Source organism: Mauremys reevesii, linkage group 6 (genome assembly GCF_016161935.1).
Source record: "Mauremys reevesii isolate NIE-2019 linkage group 6, ASM1616193v1, whole genome shotgun sequence".
Classification (NCBI taxonomy): Eukaryota; Metazoa; Chordata; order Testudines; family Geoemydidae; genus Mauremys; species Mauremys reevesii.
Genome location: NC_052628.1, coordinates 115,366,474 through 115,392,301, shown reverse-complemented (window position 1 = coordinate 115,392,301; position 25,828 = coordinate 115,366,474). Strand labels below are relative to the sequence as shown.

General features: G+C 45.2%; 1 protein-coding gene across 7 annotated transcripts in view; it reads left to right on the top strand.

Annotated features, from left to right (window-relative positions):
- The window catches only part of PALM2AKAP2 (PALM2 and AKAP2 fusion), a 771,069-nt gene that overhangs the window by 650,846 nt on the left and 94,395 nt on the right, over positions 1–25,828 (top strand). The window contains exon 1 of one of the 7 annotated variants that reach the window (XM_039543355.1): positions 20,831–20,847. The exons of the other annotated variants lie outside the window; for them this stretch is intronic. The gene's annotated coding sequence lies outside the window, so the exon portion shown is untranslated. Of the gene's footprint in view, positions 1–20,830; positions 20,848–25,828 lie in introns of those variants that run through there. 7 annotated transcript variants of the gene reach the window in all.

Below are 25,828 nucleotides of genomic sequence, written 5' to 3'. Positions count from 1 at the left end.
CCTGAGGTTTACATTGGGGGACAGAGGGAGGGAGGGCAGGTGTGTAAATAAGAGATGACTGCTAAGTCCCATTCAGCTTTTAAAGAAGAAAGATGTGCAAGATGAGGCAAGGGAAAGCAGAGAATGCTGCTGCTATGATAGGTATATTTTAAAGAAACTCTTTCTCTACAGCCTCCAGTTACTGGCTCAGCGCAAAGAGGAGGAGAGACAGAGATCTGGGATTTACAAAATGCCATGGTGCTGCCCTAGTGGGTGAGAGGCCCAGGGAGTTGCAGAGCAAGCCCTCTGTGCGTTCATTCTGCAGCGGTTTGCAAATTTTTGTAAACATTTTTTTTTAACCTCTCTAAGGTGAGATGCACTCATAAACTGATGTCAATGTAGGGTCAGAGGCCAAGAATTTTCAAAGTTGATTAGTGATTGGGGGTGCCTTTGTTTGTGGGTGTCCTGTCTGAATTCCATGGATGGCTGCTTGGAATTTTCTGATAGGCATCTCAAGTTGGGCACACAAAATCACTAGTCACTTTTGAACATCTTAGCCAATTTTTTTTCTTACCCTAAGTTGTCTTTTTTTTTGTTTGTTTTAAACCACAATATTTCTATTTCAATAGTAAGTGGCATTGATTCACTAGAAGACAATTGCAACATGTCCAGTTACTTTCCATTATACCAGTCTTGATTCTTCATCCCACAAAGACTTTTTAGAGTGTCTTATTTGCACAAAGGTCCTTTTACATTGCTCTGGTGGTGTAAACAGAGCTTGAAGTGACTGTAAATGTAATTTCACCTACTTTAAGGCCTCTTTACGCTGTCAGAGTTGTCTAAAGGCACCTTTAGGCCTTGTCTTCATTAAGGAAAAAGGAGTGTGAGAGTGGGTTAGATTAGATGTGTTAGCTAATACATGGTAAACTAGCATGGACAAGGCAGCTGTAGTTTTAATATGTTAGCAGGCTGACGTACGCTGTGTCTGCTCCGCAGAAAAGAAAAAAGTATGTTGTTACATTGTGAGAATTAAGTTACCACAGGCGCCGGCTTCTTCCTTTCCCCGGGGGGTGCCCAACCCTAATTCAGTCCCAGGCCCTGCCCCGACTCCACCCCTTCCTGCCCCTGCTCTGCCCCGCCCCGCCTCTTCCCACTCAGTTCTGCCTCTCCCCAAGCGCCTGGTCCCTGTTCTTCCCCCAGCGTCTCCTGCATGCTGCAGAACAGCTGATCCGTGGTGGCTGGGAGGGGGGCGGGGGTGCTGCCGGTGGGCACTAATTTTTTTCAGTGGCGCACCCATGGAGTTGGTGCCTATGTGAGTTACACTGAGATAGGTAACATCCTAGTGGACATACAGCACAGGTCGTTTTTACCTCGATGTACCTAGTGATGCAGCGAGCCCTATTCCTCCCACCTGGGATTGACCTCCACTAGGTCAAGGTAACATTACAGCGCCTTGTCTCCATGAGGATTTTATACTGGGATAGCTATCGCAAAGTCATTTTTTTCAGAGAAGATGTAGCCTTGCTAACAGCCTTGTCTTCCGCCTTGATCACAGTTGGCTTATGCCACGCGTTCGCTAGCATGGTAAAAACACACCATTTTCCCTAGTGTAGACCTGTCTTGAGTGTAAAGGAGAATCTGGCCCTTCATTTTAATGAGCATATTTCAGTGCTCTAGTTTCTCTTTCTTTTGTATAGGGAAAAAACAAGCAGGACTCTGCCAGCTTGACACAGTCATTTGGAACCTTTAAAAAATGCTTTGGAACTCTTGGAATTCGTTACCCACTTGATGTAAAGCTCCATTAAGGGTTTAAATGGACAGAAATGCGGGTTGAGATTGAGAGGAGGATGTTGTCTAAACGGCTTGATATAACCCGTTAGTCCTCTGAGAATCCCTTCTGTGGGTTTCTGATCTCTCCTGTCCTTGCCATATTTTAAAAGAACACAGTGTACCCGTGTCTGGGGGCTGCTGTGAAAGCTACAAAATGCCATTTTGAGCTCATCAACAAAACTGTTGTGTGGTCATTGTGTATGGGGGACTCAGAGGCAAAGCAGCTGTGTCACAACTAGTTATTCATTTCAGCCCTTGGCTGTGGAGCGTGCAGTGGCCAGCACATTATGCCTTCTGCATGTTAAGACTGAGGTTCAGTTTCGATCATATAAAAGGCACTTTTATACTGAAAATAAAAGAAAAATCAGGAGACAGATTCCCCCGTTAATTCTGCACCATATTGGGGAGGAGTCATAAATACGTACCAACTTAATTGTGGCTAGTAAGTAGCAGGTGTGCTACATACCCCTCCCCTAGCTCTGAGCCACTGGTATCCCCTCTGGTCATTCATATTAATCACCCAGAGTCAGAGCCTCATCTGGGTCCATATATCTGGGACTGGGGCTGGGGTTCTCTATGAATCTTTAGGATCCATGTGCTTTTAAGACCACATCCCCACACCACCTATTCTGACACTAATCCCTCCCTGCAACAACATAATGTAGTGTGTCTTCCAGTCACTTCACTGTGTTTTTTTCAGCCTGTTTTCTCCCCCCTTCCTTCTATAGACCTGAGGCCTATTTCTGGCTCTGTCAGAAATGACTTTCTGGAACCTCTGTTGTCTTTAGCTACCCAGCCTGTAAAAAGGTGGTTAATATTTTTTTCCCCCTAGATAACTATCTGGGGTTGAGGGTGGAATAAGTGTAATCCATTGTGTGTGATATGCTTTCTAATAGATGTTCTGCAAAAGAGCCTGGTAGAGATTGTGGGGTTCTTCAGTGATGAGCTGCCAAAAAATTAACAACTGGTTCCCTCCTCCTCACCCCACGAGGGGGTCGTGCCCCCCCGGGACTCCTGCCCCATCCAACCCCCCACATTCTTTGACCCCTCTCCCCCGATCCCTACCCTATCCAACCCCTCCTCTCATTCCTGATGGCCCCCCGGGACTCCTGCTCTATCCAACCACCCCTTCGCTCTGTCCCCGACTGCCCCTGGAAGTGGAACCCCTGCCCCTGACTGGCCCCCACCACCCCATCCAACCTCTGATCCTTCCTGACTGCCCCCCGGGACCCTTGCCCTCATTCAAGCCCCCTGTTCCCTGCCCTCTGACCGCCCTGACCCCTATCCACCCCCCCCCAAACTCCCCTGCCCTCTTCCAACACCCCCTCCCTGCTCCCTTACTGCGCTGGAGGCCGGGCCGGGGGCGCTGGACCAGGCTGGGGCTGACCCGGAGCCGCTCGGCAGGGACCAGCAGGCCCGGGGGGAGCCGCTTGGCCGGAGCCAGGCTTGGCAAGGTAAGAAGAGGCGGGGGAGTGAGGAGGGCTCCAGGGAGGTGCGGCGCGGCACAGCCCAGTCCTGCTCCAGCCTAGCACCCCGGGCCTGGTTGAGCAGCCCTGGCCCCAGCTCCGGCTGAGTGGCTCTGGCCCCGGTCCGAGGCTGGAGTCGCTCGGGCAGATCCTGGGCCAGAGCCTCTCAGCCGGGGCTGGGGCTGGCACGGCTCAACCAGGCCAGGCCCGCGGTGCTCGGCCGGAGCAGGACGGGGCCGGAGCTGCCAGAGCCAGAGGCGGAGCCGCTCGCGGGCGGAGCCACTGGGCCGGGGCCGCCGTGGCCAGGGCGGGGCGCCGTGGCTGGAGCCGCTGAGCCAGGGCCGCTCGCGGCTGGAGCTGGAGGCACTCGCAGCCGGAGCCGCTGGGCCGGAGGCGCTCGCGGCCAGAGCCGGAGGCGCTTGCGGCCGGAGCTGCTGGGTTGGGGCCACTCGCGGCTGGAGCCGGAGCCGCTCAGCCAGAGCCAAGGTGCTCGACCGCTCCCGGGCTGGAGCTGGGGCGCTTGTGGCCGGAGCCGGGGCACTCGGCCGCAGCAGGACTGGACTAGGCTGCACCACCTCTCCCTGGTCCCCTCCTGGCTTCCCCGCCCCATCTTACCTTGCCAAGCTGCTTCTTGCTTCTGAGCCCTCCCCAGTCCCAGGCTTCCTGCGCTAACATCTGATTCGCGGGAAGCAGGGGAGGGGGAGGAGAAGGGAGGGGCAGAGCCTTCAGGGGAGGAGCCCAGGAAGCAGAGGTGAGCTGGGGCCAGGGGCGGGGCGGCCCTTTAAGAACCGGTTGTCCTGTGACAACCGGTTCTAAAAGGGTTTCTAAATTTAACAACCGGTTCCTGCGAACCGGTGAGAACCGCCTCCAGCTCATCACCGGGGTTCTCTATATTCAAACCCTTCTCTGAGAAGCAAGCAAACTGGATTTTTCTTGTCCCTCTTTAGGTTGGGAAAAAAGCTGGTACGGAAGCTAGATAAGGTGTGTGAGTACTATGCAAATGATCTCTTAATGGCATTCATTGCAGTGTTCCACTTCAGAGCTCCAAAAGAAGGTCTAACAATTTGCAACTTTTATATTGCCATGTTTATAGCTTTGTTTTGGTACCACGCATTAGATCTCACTGAGGCCTTATAAGGATTTAAGTGTCTTGTGCCTCTCACCCTTTTGTTTTTCCATAGATGTCACCCAACAAACAAACAAAAAACCCCGAACCTTCTGAAACTTCAAAACACTTCATTTCTAGAGTGCTGTGTCACGGGAACCACTTGATCTTTTGACCTCAAATTTTCCCCACAAAGTATCTCCTGACCCGACCTGCCAATTTTCAGGCTGACTGGATTGTTCTGTGACTTCTAAAGAGGCTGCAAAATCCAGCTTTAAACAGTAATTTAGGCAGTAGCCTGTCATAGTACTTGGTTTTTTGCTTTTCAGTTGTGTCATTCTATGTGAATGTTTGTCCTTAGGTCTTCTGCAAACGAGGCCAGGATGTTGACCTATCAGAATAAACTGCAGTCGTTGCCATTTGCATTGTTTGACAGTTTGAGAGTTGCTCTATACACAAACTGACACAGAAAAGGATTGTAATTCCCACCATCTGTTCTTCCGATGTCTTTCTGAGTGCGGATGCTTTTAACTCAGGTGGAGACTATCCTGTTTTGTTTTCGTTCAAATCTTTCTTTACTGACTTAAGTTAAATCAAAATAAGATACTTTTCTTATGAAATGAATGTCCACACAGGCTTCCACTGAAATAACAGAAGATGTGAATTAAAAGCAATTTACGTTATTTCATTGTCAATTTGTGTGCAGACAAATCCTTCTGCATAGTAGCAAGCTAGGGGAAGGGCTGACAAGCAAACTCTGAAGCCTTCAAAAGGATCAGAATATAAATATACCAGAAAAGTAAATGGAGTTGGTTCCAAAAGTTGCTCAGATGCCAGCATGGAGATTTCAAAGGAGCCTTGATTAGCTTTGTGCTGACCAAAGGCTCTTCAAGGCAAGAGATTATTGTGAGGAGTATTGATTTGAATCTGTCTTTGTTAGATTCTCTTCTGGGACAAAAAGGTTAGGTCATCCCTCTTTTCCTCCCTGGTTGCTGATGCTTTGCTTCAGTCACTCTGGGGATGGTCACTGGATGGGGCTGAGACACATATATTGATCTCTGCTTTTCCTTCACTGGATTCCAAGTGATGTCTGTCTTCAAACACTCACGCTTCACTATCAAAGGCTGATGCAAGAATATAGTCTGTGTAAGCTAAAGGAAAATTCTCAAGTGATCAAGGAAGTAGAAGACAATGAATTGATTTATGCAGCTATCTCTACCACAGGGTGAGAGTGGTTGAAAAGAGAGTTTGGACAGATAGGAAGAATCATCAGTGGCACTCAGCTGATGGACAAGGGATTTCTCCTTTTTGTGTTTATGTTCATTTTCACTTCCTAATGCAGTGTCCCTGGACTAGGGTAAGTGGTGTAGCAGGAAATACGGGATGAAATATGTTTATAAACAGATTGAAATTGGTGCAAACAGATCCATGAGTAAAGGTCAGAATTAAAAATTGAGGGTGAAAATGGTTTTGCTAGCAGAGCTAAGGAGCTCTGGGGAAGATCCGCATGAACACAGAGATGGTACCATAAAATAGATTATAAGCATCTTAATTAGATTTAGCAATTGGTCTTTAATTTTACTGGTGCAAAAGCCTAAAAATATTTGAAAAACAGAAAAGAAAACTAGTTCTAGTGAGCCATTTCAGTCTGTAGCATGCCCCGGTTTCAGAGCAATGAGGATCTCTGAGATCCACCCTTTTCCTGGGCTATTTTTGGTAATAAGCAGCAGAATGCATAAGGGCTTAACATAAACAACTATACAATTCAGACTTTTCCATGCTCAGGATTCTCCTCAGCATTCCTCTTATGCCAGAATGTTTATGTCAATACTTCATTTCAAATGATCTGATTCCCTTCCAGGAAGGTTTCCCCCCCCCCCCTTTTACATTATCACCCACTCACAAGCAGACACACACATTCTGTTTAAACAGGCTACTTTTTTTTTTCTTTCAAAAGGTACAAGGGGGGAAAAAACTTTGCCTGTATTTACATTAAACTGTTCCTCTCTAGTTCAAGGAGTGATAGAAGAAGTCTGAAGGTTAGAATGCAGCATTAGACCAGTGAACTCTGGAACAACGCTAATTAAGAATGGCCCCTGTGTTCTGGAACACACTGACTTTATCATTAATCTACTAAAATGTCTAATATATATATATATTTTTAATTACAATCCAATTGGTCTCATTTCTTTTGCCCTTGGAGTCAGTGACACAGTTTAGTAATATACCAGTGAATAGGAGGAAAGGCTGGTCATTTGGCATCACATACTCTCTATAAGGAGATGAGGGGGAGACTTTTCTGTGTAGTTGAACACACACACTGCTGAGATGTGTGTGTGTGTGTGGCGGGGGGAGGGGAGACTCTACCATCATTATACAAATTAAATAAAACTAAATCTGCTGTCGCTTAGCACGGCACTAGCAGCTGCATGTATACGTTGTGTGCTCTGTTGTTTATGAAGAGGAAAACGCAAGGGGGAAAGAAGCTGTGTGAAATACGATCGAGTTTGCCCTACCCAAGGAGGCATGCAAACAGCGTCAGAGCTGCTACTTGGATGCAGTCTCTTTCTTCATGGTAGATCTTCTTAACATCTTTGCTTTAGGAGTTTATGTGGAATGGAAACAAACAGGATGGCATCTAGTTCCTAGGACATGAGTATTGTAAGCAATTCTAAACGTATATTGCTATCTGTCCTTCCCAGGTTTGCACGTTCCTTCCTGTTAAAACTGGGGCTACATGTACACTTGGAGTTAGGGGTGTGATTCCCAGCCTGCGTCGACTTACTCGTGCTCCTCTCATTAAATTGGTGTGCAAGGATGTCTACTCAAACTGGGAGTCTCCCCCCCTCCCCCAGCGCTAAGTGTAGACACAGCCTGGGTGTGAATTTAAGATGGATTCTCTAGTAATGCTTCAGCATTGCCCTATCTCTGCTTCCCTTAAAGTCAATGGACATTTTATTGTTGATTTCAATGGAAGAGGAATTAAGCCAATGCTGAAAATCCCACCATCAGTGCTCCTATCATGTGCTGGCCTGTTTGGTCTCCATGACAGATTCCCCGAGGGGAGGTGGGGTGTCTGCCTACAAAAACAATACAGATCTCACCATCAACTGTGGAGAAGGACTAAAGAAACCTGGGGATTCAACTAACTTGGGGGAGGGGGAGAGAAAGAATGAGAAGACAGGAGTGCAGGTCCGACCTGGAGAATAACATCTGTACATCCACAGAACAGGTTCTGCCAGGCAAGAGAAATGCAAGCTTCCCTTGCATTGTCCCTCCAGTGGAGGCCAGCTCTGGAGATGGAGGGACTCCCTATGCCTTGTCTGCAGAGACTACCAGCAAGGCACCAGTTATTGCTAGCAAATACTTAATAGCACTTCTATGGTGCCCTGCAGCTGGGGATCTCAATATGCATTTGTGAGGTAAATAAATACTTTGGCTTTTGCATGAACTTTTTATTTTAAAATCCAAGCTGGGTTTCCCCATAACAATAAAACAGAATGGCCTTTTCAGCTTGTGTAAAAGAAACAGACCCTATAAGGGTCGTCCGTAGGGTGTTAATGAGAGAGACAATGTCATAGCTTGATCAAGCATGGTAGTACTTTGTCTAAAATGTTCAGCAGGAGTACAGAGGCTTGAGAGTACTGAAGAGGCCTTTGCGCTGCAGTGGATTAAGAATGAACAGTTAATGAATACTAAGCTAGATCTTCACCGTGTGCCTTAATCAGTGTAACTCCACTGAGATCCTTTCCTAGGTCTTTGTTTTAGGTGCATGTAATAAACCATCTAATATAGCAAGGTCTCTCCTTTTCTCCAAACTGTTTCTGCTTAGGCTGACTGACTGAACAGTATATCTCAGACACTCTGTGCCAAATTGTGCCTGTCCCAATGCATGTACGCTAGGGTAGAGAGAGCGCGTCGGGAATCCCTCCCTGCTTACAGTGCAACTAGACCAGAGGCAGCCATCGTTTGCATGCCAGTGCTAAGGAATACTGCTCCAGAGGAAGTGGGGGAAAGGTAGGGCCATAATCCTGCCCAACCCATCTCTCCTTGAAACCATGCAACAATGGGAGGGGGAAGAAGTTGGGGGTGCTGCCTATACCTTTGCAAAGGTTTAGCAAGTCTACTCAGCATCTAGGAGGTACTAAACCCTACAGAGAGGTATATTTCTTCCTGATGCAGTGTCTCAGATGGTGTAACTCCGTCCCATCTACGGGAACAGGCATCATTTAGCCCTTTATGTCGTTGATCAGCTTGGTGTGGCTTCTCTGGACCCCTTCCAGGGGTCATACAGCCACAAAGAGCCCCAAACTGGTTATTTTCTGCATCTGCTGTCTCGCCATGTTCTTAACCTTTACTAATGAGAGCAAGGTTGCCAAAAAATGCCAATTACAGAGCTACTATGTATGATCTGATTATGCTGCTCATCTGTTGTGGTTCTTCAGGGGAAAATTCTGGCGTCTGTTGGCGGCATGTGGGTCAGTTGTTGTAGGGGACATGGGGTGCGCTGGGGAGGGTTTTCCCCTCTTAAATCCATGGAGGGCAGGCAAAAATTCTAGAATCTAACCAGTCACTCTGCATTCAGAGCCTGCCAACAGTGTAAGCTTTAGTGCTGACCTGTACGCTTCTTCTCCCCTGTCAGATAGAAATGCTAGTCTCAGCTCATGCAGTTGTCAGGAAAAACATAATGTGATTGTTGGAGAAATTTACAAAACCCACAAAGATAATAAGCTTGGCCAGAGAAAATAAAGTAGGATGTGTTTCTCTCTATTGTCTGTCTGGTTTCAGTTAAGAGTGAAATCGCTTGTCTCCAGCTGGCTAAAATTCCTAAATTTCTTAACTATGAACATCTTACAACAATAAAATCCAGAGATCCAAAATATATTCTTTATTGTATTCCCTTTTGCTTTTTGTATTTCCTGGTTTTGAATGACTTAGTCTTTTATTTGAGTCGTCGTCTCTAAATCAGAGCTGTTACCTGCATTGCATCTTCCACTTCTGTAACATTTTGGATCTTTCCTCACCACTGCTAGTTACATTGGGCCCAATCAGCCTCCTATCAGAAGGGGACCAAAGTCCGATCAAAACTCCAAGAGGAGGCATAGAGAGAGGTCAGGAGGGTTTCCATAGTATTCTGAGCCCATGAAGTCCTTCTCCAGAGGGACAGGGTGAAAATCTGGGAAAGAGATCATGAAGGAGGCAGTCTCTCTCTTGACTTCCCTTCCCATCCCCGTCACCTGCCTCCTGTTTCCTTGCAAGGCACAAAGCAGGAATACTTCTGCTGGGCTGAAAGCGGGGTATGGCATGTACATTGGCCACCTTGCGGAGGGTCCCACTGCCCAGTTGCTTTGGTCTTTTCTGTTCTCCACCAGCACAATTTGGAGGGGAATTTTTATTTTTTAGTGGCTCCTCTGATCTCAGAAGTCAGATGTCATAGACAAGTATGTTAATTAACCATAAGCAAAAGCCCTGTGATGTTCTTGATATGCTGTTCCCTCGCTGTATACAAAATACAGTGGAGCCAAAACCATATTAAAACAAGGCAGAAGTGAGGTACGGGTGAGTTCTGAAGGCTGTGGAAAAGGACGGGACATTGCATGGCTGTCGTCTGTTCTCCATGTACTCAGAGTTAATTGAGTATCTGGGTCATATTCAGCCCTGCTGTGAGTCCTCTTATTTCCCTGGAGTTGTGCCGGCCAGTGAGAGTGTTGAACTTGGGCCTGTGTGCATGTGGTGCCGAATGTATTGGTACATGATGCAGGGAGAAGACACTTCTCTTACTGAGGGTGGGATGGAAACAGAACTGGGGAAGCCCATTAACCTGATAGAGGAGAGGAGCTGTTAGCCACTTGGAACTGTGAACATGTTGTCCACGTCTTTGTCTGCAGTGTAGCCCAGGTGGCTCTGTGACAATATGGGAAGGCAAAGCCTGTGACTATACCGCTCCAGTGTTTGTGCTCATCTTTCCAAGCCAAGACCAGTCATTCTGGGACTGGAATTTGGGGAACTGCTGCCAGCACTGGGCTAAATCCACACCCACCGGTCTGTGTGTGAACTGTGCCAGCAAGGGCCACGGCGAGTGGGAAGAGAAGGGGGGTTAACCCTGAGGAGAGTGCATGGTTTCATCAGGGAAAGAAGCTTTCATCACTACAGGTGCAGTGCTGGTGGAAGCCACAGTGGGGATAGACTGAATTGGCACATCTCACTGCTGCCAGGGCCACCGCTCCTCCCCGGCTAATACTGTGCAGTTCCCAGTGGAGGGGAGGACATGGCACACTCTGCCGTTGGAAGGGCTTTCTGACTCCAAGGTGACCCCTACCAGGGCCTGTCGCTGGCAGGAGCTAGCTCAGGCCCTGACTCAGTGCTTACACTATAGCGTCTCTCACTAGTGTTTGTACTAGAGCGTCTCTCATACAGTAAATATCACAGCAAGCCTGCAGACAACAGCAAGGCACCTTCAAATAATTAAGGCCTCTTGCAACAGTGAAGGCACAAGTGAGCCTGATTTTCAAACTCTCAGTGAACAGACACTAAAGAACAGCGGAAGGCTACTTCCTAAGAAAAATTCCTAGGTGGAGTTACGTGCTGAGAAACTTGCTCATACTGCGGGGTTTATCTTGTTTTGATGGTATTTTGCTTGGTGGTGCGCCTTAGAAACCAAATGAGCACTTCCTCTCTGGCTCAGCAAGAATTTCTTAAACAATACTAATCAAACAGTGGTGGGGTTTCCTTTTAAATGCCCTAAGAGTCAAAGAGGTAAAACCAGTGCACTTAAGAAGTGCCACATTACTTGATTAGTGGGAATATATGTTTCTCTAATATCATGTAATCTGTTAATGGGCTCTTTCCATACAACAGAGTCTCCCCCTTACTGGCCTGGTTTTGTTTTTGAAATGACAGATGTATCTATACAGGCTTGCAAGGCTAGCTGCTGGGTTTTTCTTCAGGGAGACTTCCATCCAGCTGAGATTGGGAATGAGAGGGAGCTATATTTGAAGGGGGAAAAAATGGCCATGCTAGTGGAGAAAAATGAATTTTCATCCAGGTCTGCTTGTTATGAATGGCCATGAAATAGACAGATATTCTTCAGTTAATAAGTTACACTGAATAACACAGTACTGTACTTGGGGATTAAGGAGGGTAATTCAGTGGATGGATCTTTTCCTCAGCTGTGACCCATTGGCTTGGAAAACAAAACAGCACATGGGTTCCGCTTGCCACAAATTTTTCTCTCTCTCTTAAGAATAGAATATTTATTGCCAAAGTCATAGCATTAGACTTAGCAGAACTGGATTTTTATTCTTTTGTAATTTTGACAGATAATATTGATAACTATTTTTAAGCATTTTTTAAATTTTTATCTATTTGAATTTTGCCAAATGTGGAAAATGTATGGCATGGAGTTGTGACAGGATCCCTGGGGTGCAGCCTGGGACTGTGGGAGCACTGTGTCCCCTTAACTCTCTCTAGCCTGGGCTGTCTCTCACAGTGCCTTGCTAGTGACCAGCAGCAAACTCCTCGAGGTGCTGTGATCACTCAGCACAACCGCGTGTGGAGCCCCACATCCAGCTAGACTACAAGAATGCTCCCAGAGCCACTTACGAATCACACAGGGAAAGGCACCAGCCAGATCCCCCCAGCTCCCAGCCTCGTACCTCAGGAATATACCGTCTTGCACTGCTCAAGATGAGCGGTGCAAATTTATTAATTGGTTCACCACTTCATCAATGGAAAGTGGACATGGACCAGCCTTTGCGAAACCTTAACACAATTGTCACACACTTCAAACAAACTCACTGGTAAAAATAAATAATTAAACAAATTTATTGACTGCAAAAGATAGATAAGTAATAGGCAGAAAGTGAGAGTTAGTTACCCAAAGAAAAGAAATATAAGCATGCAATCAAAACTCTCAACCCTATTACACTGGGCAACATCTAGATTAAGCAGTTTTTCTCACCCCACTGGATATTTGCCCTTGTTGCCAAGAAGGCTAACGACATTTTGGGCTGTATAAGTAGGAACATTGCCAGCAGATCAAGGGACGTGATCATTCCCTTCTATTCAACATTGGTGAGGCCTCATCTGGAGTACTGTGTCCAGTTTTGGGCCCCACACTACAAGAAGGATGTGGAAAAATTGGAAAGAGTCCAGCAGAGGGCAACAAAAATGATTAGGAGGCAGGAGCACATGATTTACGAGGAGCAGTTGAGAGAACTGGGATTATTTATTCTGCAGAAGAGAAGAATGAGGTGGGATTTGATAGCTGCTTTCAACTACCTGAAAGAGTGTTCCAAAGAGGATGGATCTAGACTGTTCTCAGTGGTACCTGATGACAGAACAAGGAGTAACGGTTTCAAGTTGCAGTGTGGGAGGTTTAGGTTGGATAGTAAGAAAAACTTTTTCACTAGTAGGGTGGTGAAGCACTAGAATGGGTTACCTAGGGAGGTGATGGAACCTCCTTCCTTAGAGGTTTTTAAGGTCAGACTTGACAAAGCCCTGGCTGGGATGATTTAGTTGGGGATTGGTCCTGCTTTTAGCAGGGGGTTGGACTAGATGACCTCCTGAGGTCCCTTCCAACCCTGATAGTCTATGATTCTATGATATTGCAGATTAATATACAGATTTCACCTTTAAAACCTAGGTCAGTCTCCTCTGCTGGAGTCTTCAGTCTTCTGTGAGTGTTTTTGTTGCTTGCAGCATAGGTGGGGGCAGGAGAAAGGGTCCTATGTTCTGTTTTATCCCCTCAGTCCCATGTGCTTGGAGAACACAAGTCCAGGCATGTCTCCTGGGCATTGCTGAGTCTTTAGACAAAGTTGAGCAATTCCTCTGGTGTGGCCTCATGCAGGTGAGTCATTGAATTGTAGCTCCCTTGCTGGACAATGGCTGTTGATGGTTGTTTGACATCACGCTCGGGCGTTAGTTACTTTCCTTGCTGTTGTCTCTGGGGAGCTAATATTCCCCCACTTACAGCATGTTTTAGTTACAGCAATACAACACAATTCTCATAACTTCATATACATTAAGGATACACATATATGGATAGAAAAATGACTTTCAGCAGATCAACCTTTCCCCAATGCTTCACACGGTCTGCTTTATATGCAAGATCACAATTATATATAAATGAGCAATATGTGGGTTACAGGGTGCGCCCCCAATGTACAGAATGTCACAGGAGTGTCAGACAGTAATTATTTGAGTCTCAACATCTATTGTCATTAAAAAGTTAAAGCTTCTTTTTATTTGTAACAAGCCTAATTGAAAAGTCTAAATCACAGGATTTTGCCCATAAAGTATTCGGGTCTTACAGCTAGAAGGGTGGCGCTTTAAAAAAAACAAAAATGAAAAAAAAAAAACTTGGGCTTTTTGTGTGGGGGACGCAGTGGTCCTGGCTGGGCGGAGCAGAGACCTTTGGCCAGGATGGCGACAAGAAGGACAAGCCCTTGGCCACAGCTGCTGTCGAGCTCCGACCTGTGGGTAGCAGACTTGTGGCCAGTGATTGGGCACCCCACTGACACTGCTCACTCAAAGGGCCAGGATACTGGATCCCTGAGGGTGCTAGGTGAGGAGGAGGGTGGGCTTGCCAGTTACTATAGAGGGATTCTTTTTCATCCACTTCTGTGTGTCAGGTGAAATGACGTTTACTGACGACTAACTATTTAGATCGACTCCTTTCAAGCCTACACGTAACGCCGCTTTAGGTTGGCTTTGTAGGAAATAGACTGAATTCCGCACAGCTAGCCGATTGGTTAGTTATCAAAGCCTAACCTCTCTAGCTTTGCTTGTTAGCTCAGGTTTGTTCTTGCATCTCTCAAAACACCTCTGAGTAAAAATATAGTCCGTTCAGTATGAGAACTCCTCCTCTGTAGTGGCTGCTCTTAGCAGCTCCAGATAATTTGGATCCCATTTGTAAGTGTGTGTTTATTTGCATGGCTAGGCGCACAATATCAGTCTAGCCAGCTGACCTGTTTTTCTATATACTGTGCCCATCACGGTGGTATCTGAGCACCTTACCTAGAATGATAGTTATTGGTGATTGCAAGCAGTGGTGTGAAAACCAAAACAGTATGTTATGAAGGCTCTTTTTTTTTTTTTTTTTGCAGTTTTATTTCTCTGTACGTTTGTGTCACATACTGATCTGCAACCAGATGATTTTATGTTTATTGAGTGTATAGTATCTGTTGTGCAAAAAAAACAAAAATCCTATTGGGTGCATGGGGAGGGTGGTTTTGAACTACTGTTATGCAGAAGAATAGCTTTGGAGGCATTAGCTTGTGTTTAGGTGTCAGCAGCATGACAATAGAAGCCTTTGTAACAGAAGTCTGTTATGTGAATGGCAGGTCATGTACATGGAGAGGACTCTGCTGTTAGGATGGGAGGTGCTGATGCAATACCTATATGGCTGCTGGTTGAATAGCGCTGGTAGTTCTATTGTACTAATGCATCGTGGTTGCTTAGTACAGGAAAACAGGCAACAGAGAATGTAACAAATGCAACCCTAGATATGGTCCTGTTAAAGGAATTACTCCGTTACTGATCCCCAGGCTGTTGCTAATGCGTCCATCCTTGAAAAGAGCCCCTATCTTAAGTCAGAATCTTGTGCTGTAGCAGCTGCTGTTAGTCCTGATAGTGGCTAATTGAAGTTGATGGGGATACAGAAGCAATCTCAAGTTTTATTGCTAAAATGCCTAGAGCCCCGATTTAAAAAAAAAATGTATTAACTGGAGCAGTGCCCTGCCTCTCTCTCTCTTCCTGTAAAGCTTATGTGCCTTAATTGCTCCTTACAATGGTGACATCTGGCAGGGGAGATGTTTAGCCTGCTCTGGACAGACACCCGTTAAGCGCAATTATTTGTCAAGAAACCATACTTCTACAGCTGCCACGGAGAAAACATGCATCTGACTAGCTGCTGGAAATACCATCAAAGAATGAACGTGGTAGAGAGCTAGGCCTCTTTGTGGAGGTTATTGAATAACACCTGCTCTCAGCGGCTTAAAGGGGAGGAGAAGTACATGCAGTGCACATTGCTGTGGGTATCTTCATAGAGATGCATTCTTCAGACTGAGAAGAAGCATTTTTAGTGGGTCAGTAGGCACTGCAGTAGCTTTTCATAACTACCTACACGGCTACCCCTCTGATACCTACATACAGTGTCTTATCAAAACTAATTAATGAACGGAGAGGGCATTTAAACAAATCCTATTATAAAACCTCTCCCTGTTTTACATGGATCAGATTAATGGACCCAAGAAAAGAATCATTGTATTAGAATTAAAATGAGAGAAAAAGGGGACACTGATGTAATTTAACATACTATAAATGATATTTAATTGGATACTTCCATGCTGTTGAGACCCAAAATCTGATGAAAGTTCTCATTTTTAGAATAGATATAGCGATGGCAGCAGAAGTTAGACCAATGCTGAGAGCAGTGGAAATCTTACCCGAAGTGTATTTCATCCCAAAGTACTTAACAAATGTTGAGCCAATCTGATGATAGATGAGCACCTGAGACTCTTAAGGGCAAAACTTGGTCACACAGACCTGATTTTAAAAGACGTGAGCCCTCACAGCTCCCATTGACTTGAATTGGAGTTGTGTTCCGCACTTCTGCAAATGAGGTGGTTACTGTATGGTATGATCACTTTACCTATTGCATCTTAAACCATACATGCTTTACGTCCAAGATTTTAAAAAAATGGTGCTGAAACTGAGGCTCCTAACTTATTTATTGAGGCCTGTGGGTCTGCTGCTGTATCATCCCACCAGCCAACTCCCCTTACAGTATCCATTGCCTGGCTACCTTGGCAGTTGTGCAGGCTAGGGAATACAATTCCATCTCCTGCGTACCTCCCTGGGACACAGCTCATTCATTCTGGCTGTGCGCTGGGGAATGGATTTAGCCAAGAGGAAAAACCACCATTTTGGGGAAAAGGGGAAGGAGAGGAAAATAAACCTTTGCAAAATGAGAGAGGATGCAAATGTCAGGAAAAGACACCCTTTCCCCGAGCCAACAAAAGGCCTTATAGACAATGGAGAATCCCCTCAAAAATCTACTTTTTAAAAGAGTGTTTTTATGGTACCCCTTTAGATTCCAGTGATGTGACAAAAGCCTAACATCAAAAGCTGAGTTCCTTTAGTGCATCTGAAATACCAACAATTTAAAACTTTGCAGGGCAAAAAATTGAATGACACTTGATTTGCTTGGAACAGAGATTTTTTTTTTGTTTGTTTTCAGTCCTAAGCTAAGAGAGCCACTTGGCAGAGATTGTGCCGTCTCTCAGATGCTTTGTGACACTTTCCCTGGGACTCTTTACACCTCTGGATTCTCACTGGGGCAGGGGTTATAAACTGAATGGACAGACTGGGGAGTGAGGATGTCCATGTTTCTGTCTCTAGTTCTGTGGAGCTTATGTGGAGAAGATAATTCAGCCTTCAACTGGGTTCTATTTCCTGTAGGATCTCCCTGTCCACCCTAAGGGTACGTCCATACTACCTGCCGGGTCGGCGGGTAGCAATCGACTTCTCGGAGTTCGATATATCGCATCTCATCTAGACGTGATATATCGAACTCCGAACACGCTCCCGTCGACTCTGGAACTCCACCACCGCAAACGGCGGTGGCGGAGTCGACAGGGGAGCCGCGGACTTCGATCCCGCGCCGTGAGGACGGGTAAGTAGTTCGAACTAAGGTAGTTCGACTTCAGCTATGCTATTCGCGTAGCTGAAGTTGCGTACCTTAGTTCGAACCCACCCCCCTAGTGTAGACCAGGCTTAAGATACAGAGGATCGCTGTGCTCCAACGAGCTGGGAGCGGGTGGACTGGTGCGGAAGCATTGGACCTCAGTGGAGATAGCCCTAATTTCCCATGATCTCTCAGGATATGTTTAGGAGCACTTCCGGTAGCCTTTTCTATACGGGGGCGCAAACTCAGCCCACCCTGTTGGATAGGGGAGGAGCTCCTGCAGGGGCCCCTGAATGAGGTTTCCTCTTGTGGGTTTTTCCATGGGGAGCTTGATCTGGCGCACTATTTGGAGCAAATGTTTATATCCTGACTCTAATCTCCTAGAGAAAAAGGGTTTAAAATGGAAACCATAATACAAAAGCCTATTAGCTATGATATCAAGATATGGTGGCCAGATATCACTAGAACTTTCTGTAGACTGCTGGGGACGGGGGCGGTGGGAAATCCTTTTCACTTTTGTCTCTTGTTCTTAATCTCGCTCATTTCCTTACCCTCCACCTTGCTATAGTTTGCATCTTTATGTCTCAGGCTTTTGCACCCTTTTCTTTTACTGTGATGCATGCCACTGCTGACCATCTTGGAGTCCATCTGTAAAATGCAGACAGAGAAATAAGAGACTTAGACCGGTGCCCTGAAGTGCCTTCGCTGACAATGCAACCACGTTCAAAGGACACACCCAGGCATCTCTGGGTCTCTAGCTGCAGCCTGGTTTATGCTGAACTTCTTTAGTCTGAAATGTCAGGGCTCAGTAGAGTGGAAGGCGGCACTAGAATTCAGCTACCGGAGCTGGCTCTTCCTGCTTCCATACTCATTGTAAGAATAGAAAAATAGTAGGAACAGGAAACTCATCTGTCCAGCCCTTTTAAAACGTATTTCAGATACCACCCATTTGTTGCTTTTTTTTAACTGTGCTCCATAATCCAGCTCCTTCTCCTGACATTTAAAATCAAAAGTCATGTTAAGTTGTTTTGAAGCTATCCCTATTGTTCATGTAAACATGCCTGCTCCAGTATGGTTTTCTACAGCTGACATTTATTTTACTTTAGTTATTTACTGTACTTTTCAGAGTGCCCTACGTGTGCTGAGCTAGCTTCGTTCTGCTAATGTCCACTTTAAGATGCCAGTGAAGTTCTTAACCCTGTTTACCCTTCCTGAGTCTCAATTCTCATCTCTCACTGGTGTTAATCTGGAGCAACTCAGTGGATGTAAATTGAATTTTATTGGTGTCAAATACAAAGTAAGTGAAATCAGAATCAGGTCCATGCCCTATTAAGGCCTGATCCAAAGTGGCCTGAAGCCAATAGAAAAGCTATGGATCAAGCTTGACTATCTTGGGTGGTTACCCATACCCAGACAAAGCAGACAGGTACTTTCCTGTTGGCGTTTTCAGGCCTGGGGAGCCTGGCCAGCTGTAGAGCAAAAGACGTATTAATAACAAAACTTTGTAAAATTTACGTTTAGATGTCCTGAGAGGTTTCAGTAGGGAGAAGGCTCTTTCTTTATCTACCAGGGCACTGACGCCCCACTACAAGAGGTATACGGGGCATCCTCTTTAAACTCACTTTAAATGCAATACTAGTAGAAAGATAAGGAAAATTTGCATTGTCTGAAGCGTGAATACTTATTTTCTGCACTACCTAGCTGATCCCACCCAAAAAATTAAAATAAACAAGGCAGAGAGAGACTCTTCATTTTGCATTTCACCACTCAGTATTTGTGGGATTTGATTGTAAGCACAGTGATCACCAAAGCATCCCTGAGTGTCAGTTCTCCGCTCTGGTACCATTTAATGCCAAGGAAATGAGCGATACGTCCTCAGCTCAGTGCTGTAACTTTGGTAACTGTATCCAGGGCATACAGTAGCATGAGCTGGCATTTAATCATTCATTCATTAGCATTGAGTGGTTTGTGCCTGAAAGACAAATAGAGGGTAGGAAACTGTGTCACCTCATCTCAGAGGAGTATGCCTAAGATGAATTGGACAAGGTCGCCGCACTTTCTAGTATTCTTCGTGCACCACATCGTCAGCTTTGGAGTGCAGCTGCTGCTACCACCAGCCATGGAGAAAATAGCTGCCCTAGGAGTGCCGGTCTAAAACCTTGCAGCTATTGTCATGTTTTAATTAGGATGAGACTTTCAGAGAAGAGGAGTCGAATAACTGCGAGGTGGCAGAGTTCCACTTCACTGTAGACCTGCCAGGACCTAGTGAGTTGTGGGGCTATAAACTGTATCAAATACTACTTGTTATGTATTCCAGGAGTCCCTAGAGACTCCATTATTAATACAGCCTTTATAAAGACCCAGGATTCCCCACCTCCTCATTTAGTAATGGGTGATTATAAGTTATAGCAACACATTCACAACGTCCTCTGTTGAAATTCTGTCAGAATTTCTTCTGTAAACCCTGACTTAATGCCAGTGGCAGGGCCGGCTCCAGAGGTTTTGCCGCCCCAAGCAGCCAAAAAAAAAAAAAAAAAAAGCTGTGATCATGATCTGCAGCAATTCAGCGGGAGGTCCTTTGCTCCAAGTGGGAGTGAGAGACCCTCTGCCGAATTGCCGCCAAATAGCTTGACGTGCCGCCCCTCTCCGGAGTGGCCGCCCCAAGTACCTGCTTGCTAAGCTGGTGCCTGGAGCTGGCCCTGGCCAGTGGGAACCTTTTTCATTCATCTGAATTCTTCAGGCTGCCACACTGAACAATGAGCTCATCAGATTTCATAAAATGAGGAGGGCCCAGTCTAGTCAGCAGTTTGATGGGAGGCCATCTAATGAAAATTCTGGGTTGTAGGAAACGGCATCACTGATAGGTGTTGGCAACTGACAATTCTTTTTGGGTCAATATTGAACCAGTGCCTCAGCATAGTTTTAGGTGATGTTGGGCTGTTGGAGATGCCATCTCTGAGATGGCAAGCAAGCAAGGCTCTTATCATTTGTGGTCATTCAAAGACCTTGTGGTATTTTCTGCAAGTGTAAGGATGTAGCGTGGATGTAGCATGCAGCGCCTCATGGTCTCAGACACCATCCAATGGTCCAGGGACATCTACATCGAGCACATCACCGGCCACCAACAGTACCAGGAGGCGTGAGCCAGAGTGACGTCGTTCTTCAATTAGGAGAAAGGGATCAAGAGACTTTCTCTGTTGGATCATATGAACTGGAACCATAAACTCCCTGAACATTAAATCTCACCAAATGAGGGTCAATCCATCCTCATCATCATATACACTCATTACACTCCGCACCCAAACGTAACCCATTTTATGAACTTCATACCCTCATATCTCAATGTCTGTACTTTGACCCATCAACCTTTTATCCCCAATCAGGGATATTGCAGATTATGTATTCCTTATGCCACCCGATCTTAAACCAAACTTTGCACCCTCGATAATCTGTATGTTATTCCCTGGTAACCAGAAACTTCTATGCTTAAACTCTGTACCATTCACTTTTTTTTTTTTTTTTAACATCATCTTAATAAAATTTCAGTGGTGAGTAATCCCTTCTATTTGCTGTTTGGGAACAATTTTGCAATCCTTCTGGATGAAAGAATCACTATATAAGGTAGGAATAAGGACTCTTAAACAGCTATTAAGTACTCTTCTGACTCAAACTCAAAGTGTCTGCTCTTCGCCCCCATCCCAAATTCCTCTTGTTGACATGGGCGGATTCCTCTTGTTCTGCATTTAACAAGGACATTAGAAGTAATGAATTAGAAAACTGTAAGTAGAAAATGTTAATGGCACTAAAGAATTTGTGGGAGTTTCCTGTTCTTCTGATTGTTTCAGGATTTTTGTCAGCTATCTCTTTTGTTTATAAAAAAAAAAGTTTGACTTTGGTCTTTGAGAGGTTAAAAGGTGAGCAAGCAGCAGTCCCACTTGCTTTGGAAAGAATACAACTTGGAAGCTGGGATTTCCTGCTTACAGAGAGCCCTGGTATATTAGCATAGGCGCCTAATCCAAAGCCCATTGCATTTGATGGAAGGACTCCTATTGACTTCAATGGGCTGTGAACCAGGAGTTTAAGGGAAAAGCATCAGACTGCTGAAGTTGCAGCACTAAACAATAGTAAACAAAGTGTTTTCTTCTTGCTTTTTGGTGGCAGGCTGTGTTTGGTTCCAAGCACTTAAGCCTTGTCTACACTATCACGTTACAGCGCTGAAACTTTCTCGCTCAGGGGTGTGAAAAAATACCCCCCTGAGCCATGCAAGTTTCAGTGCTGTAAAGCGGCAGTGTAGACAGTGCATCAGCGCTGGGAGCCACTCCCCTTGTGGGGGTGGGTTTTTTTACAGTGCTGGGAGAGCTCTCTCCCAGGGCTCTGCTGCCACCACACAGCCATGTTAACAGCAGCGCTTTAACGTTGGTAGTGAAGACATACCCCTAGAAAGGCTCAAGTTATAAACATTAAGAGTGATAAATAAAGCATGCCTACTCGTTATCCTCAGTTCTTTGTGCCGCACCGCAGGATGTGGAAGGAGAAGGTTTTGTCTCAGTAAAATATCCAACGGTTGATAAGGTCTTGGTCTTCATGACCTCATACATTCCTTCTGAGAAATGTAGTGAAAGAGCTACACTTGCACACAGCTGTTGAGAAGGGTATTTGGCTGGGTTTCTCTCTCTCTCTCTCTCTCTCTTATTGTGAAAAGTGGTGCTCCTGAGATTTCAGTTGCAGAGTTTTGTAGATTTACTCTTCCACAAAAAGCCAGTCTATCTAGTTAGCTTTGTATTACTCTTTGCAGGGGAAAGGCTTCCTCGTCAGAGTAAGCAAGGGAGTATGTCAAGAGAGTTGCTCTGAATACAGAAAAAATTGTTCAGAATTGCACAGAGTGATTCTCTTTTTGAAAAGTCACCTTTTTTCCCTCCCACACGGGTCCATACCCCCGCTTATGCATAGCAATGCTAAATTCATTGTGTGGGTAGAAGCAACATATTAACATGCAACTTTCCCTCTTAGCCAGTCGCTAGTGTGTGTGCAACAATGCAGTGTACACTCTGTTCTTCCAGTGATCACATTACTTCAGCAGGGAGGGAGTGTATTTAGTGGTTAGTACAGTGGATTGGAAAGGAGGACCACGGGTGCTGTCATTGGGGAAGAAACTTAAGCTCTAAAGGACAACGCTTCAGCTGGTACAAATCATCAAAGCTCAGGATCTGTCCCTCTGTGTCATGTATAGAATGCTTCTTGAAAAGAGCCGAGTGAGGCTTAATGATTGTAAATCAATGAAATTGATTCTACGTTATGTCAAAGAAGGCTAGAGATATCATCATCCCAGTTCACTCACCCCCAGAAAGTAAGAGTGGTAGAGCTGCTCCATTCGTAGGTGTCTTGCCATTTCAAACCATGGAGAAGGATTGGTCACCATTCTAACAGAATGGTTGTAACAAAAAACAGCTACAAATTAGTGGGATGTCCTAAATACCACCCAGTGCTACACCGGATGCTCTCCAGGCTTGTACGTTTAGACTTTTTTAGCCAGCCTTATCACATGGTCCAAGTTTAGTATAGTAGTATTTATTCATGACACTTACTGACTTGGACTCTTCATACATTCCATGGGTGGCGTACCCAAGCCCACTTATCCACTGATGCTTTAAAACCCCCCACACCCCAATCTGGGTCTATGCTGGTTATGTGATATGTATGTATCTCATGATCCTTGCAACTGATACCTGTAATCCCACCTGTAATCCCTCATAACTCAAATCGGACCCCAGATGTACAGTACCTTCCCTCTTAACTTGTGTATGTTTAATTTTAAACATTAACCTTAATAAAAAATTTTAATTCCTCTTGGAGCACAAATCGTTAAAGACTGAATGTTTATCTTAAAACCAGTTCTAATGCATATTCTAGCAAGAGAGCTGATAAACTCCCCCAATCCTGTGAAAACCAGCCAGTGTCCTGTAAGTGAGCTATTAATCCAGTTTTTGCCTTGTTTGGTGCAAAACAAACCCAGCATAAGGATAAGGTGGTCATTTTATCAGTGCTTGGTGTTCTGTTACTCATCCCGTGTTTGTACTTCAACAGAAAATTCAAATACACAGTTTTAGTGAACTGGAATCAAAGGAGTTTCAGCCACTTTCAACTGCATCAGGTGTTGTGTGAGAGGAGCAGGGGTTACAAGAAGGTGCGGGGAAGGGAGAACACAGAGCTTATAATATGTGAACCCTCTAGGGTTGGTGGTCACAATGAAGCCCGTTGCACAAGCCAGGAAATGCACCTGGGAGCAGTGAGAAAGTTGACAAAACCCCACAAACAAATCAAACAGAAGACTCTTACTGTTGTGGAATTAGTAAACAACCTAGTTCCTTTGCCTGAGCCTATGTTCAGAACATGGAGGGGGGGGTGCAATCTAACTCAAATCTTTCCATTTGGGGTTTTAGAATAATGCAATCAAATCAGACATAGCCTTGATACTACTTTCCCTCAACGTGTTCAGGAAAACTGAAATGTCACATAAACCATTCCGCCAAGGAGGTGGAGAATGTGTCTTGAAAGAGATCAGCAGCAGTGTATGTTTGGTGCACATGCATGTGTGAACACACACACAAGCACAAAATAATATTATGAAGTCTTTCCTGATGAGGAGGCACAGAAAGACTTTCAGAGCCAGGAACTGAACTCTGATCTCTTAGGTTCCAGTCCAATGTCTTAGTCACATTCTGGCTTTGTATTAGGCTTCTACACATGGAAGAATTTCACCATCTGTCACATTGTCTCATCTTTCTTATACATGGTGGGGTAGGTGAATGAAGGTGATTGGATCTACAAGAATGCCATGGCTCCATCAGCTTGAACAAACCCTTCAATTTATTCTAAGGCCTTGTCTTCGCTAGGAATAACGTGTAGAGAGGCAGTGCTGGTAGTCCCTTAAAATCAGAATCTGCCTCAGGGGAAATAGGCCATCACAGGCTAATCCTAAGTAAAACAAACCACAAGATGAGAGTGTGGTTCTGTACTGGTATGTGCGCTGAGTTCTCTATGGAAGCCTGCCTGCATTGCTCATTGCTGCTGTGAATACCAGCATTCTGGGAAGATTTACGGGCAGACCCATTTTGAAAATCAGCTGGAAAGCACCATTGTGTTTGGTGCTTTGATTTGTGGTTGAATCCTGGAAAGCCATCTTGTGGTGTTAATGATTTCTGATAAGAGGAGAGAGATTGAGCTTTCAAACACAGCAGGCATTCATTAGCATGCTCGTTCAGGGTAGATAGACCCCTACCAGATGATACAGTAATACTCCACATGGTTACTATTGAGCATCTGTTTGTTCACTGCTTCTCCCTGTCGACAAGCCAACAACTGTGTATTAATTAGCTTTTTTATCTCAGTTTGGGTGTATTTGTCTTCTGACATCAGTGGCTTTGTGATACCTTGTTTAGAAGAGGATACGGGCGTTGTTTAAAAACCTTGCCTCTCTAAAACAAAACACTTGAAAGAAAGAGAGTTAACTATTTGAAAGAAACTAGTTTGTACATCCTGTCATTACAAGATAAGAACTTAAAGAATCTGGGCTTTTGCTTTTAACTTATGTACCTGTTTGAACCTCTCCTAGTGCTAAGTGGTGAGAGCAGCCCTAATAAGCTGCTCTAGCTAAGGGCACGTCTTCACTGGCCACATTACAGCACCCCCAGCGCTCTAAAAAAACACCTCCACGAGGAGTGTAGCTACCAGCACTGGTGCATTGTCTATACTGGCACGTTTCAGCGCTGAAACTTGCGGCACTCAGGGGATGTTTCTTCACACCCCTGAGCAAGAAAGTTGCAGTGCTGTAAAGTGCCAGTGTAGACAAGCCCAAAGTCATTGTCCTATGTGTCATTAACCTAATGTAGTATTTCTGGTAATCCCCACATAGATTTTCAGCATACAAGGGCATTCAATTCAACTACCAGCCAAATCAGGGATCAGAAGCCATCTCTTCAGGGAGCAGGTGTATGTGGTATTCTATATTGGACTAATTTCCTATTGACATTACTTTGGTCTCCTGGTTTTCAATTTATAATGAAGACATACTTTCCTTCACTGTTTGTTTGATGCTAGAATGTAATACTTAGCACTCGGGTTAATCTGTTCTTCATCTTCTCTTTAACCTTCAGCATTTTATTCTGCTGTATTTACTTCTATATGTGTTGTATGAAAAAGGCCAAACATTGCTTTTGCCTTAAAAAGATCAATACGAGGCCAAAAGGTGTATATTTCTGTGGGTGAGCCCCGAGGTATGGGAACGGCTCCAGATTCTTCCTTCCATTCCATGCTTAGCAAGTGTTTTCACGTCTGGTCATGGGAATGCTCATGCATAGAATAGCTGTATCTCCCAAATAGCCTTGTTTCTACTCAGGGCAACACTCCCATCTGCAAAGCAATCAATGCTATCTCAGATCCCCACATAAATTAAAAGAGATATTAGTTGGGGAAGTGTTTGGGTTAGATAAACACCTTTGGATTGCCCTATGGTCACAGAGTGAGTCAGTGAGACAGCCAGGAATAGAGCCCAGGAGTTCTGTCTGCCTTCTTCCTTGCTCCAACTGCGAGAGTGCTTCCTTAATGGTGGTTGAGGTGACAGCTGGCACAAACTTGTTTGAGAGGCAAGGTGGGTGAGGTAATATCTTTTACAGGACCTCACCCGTCTTGTGTCTCAGACCTGAAGAAGAGCTCCATGTAAGTTCGCAAGCTTGTCTTTCATCAACAGAAGTTGGCCCAATA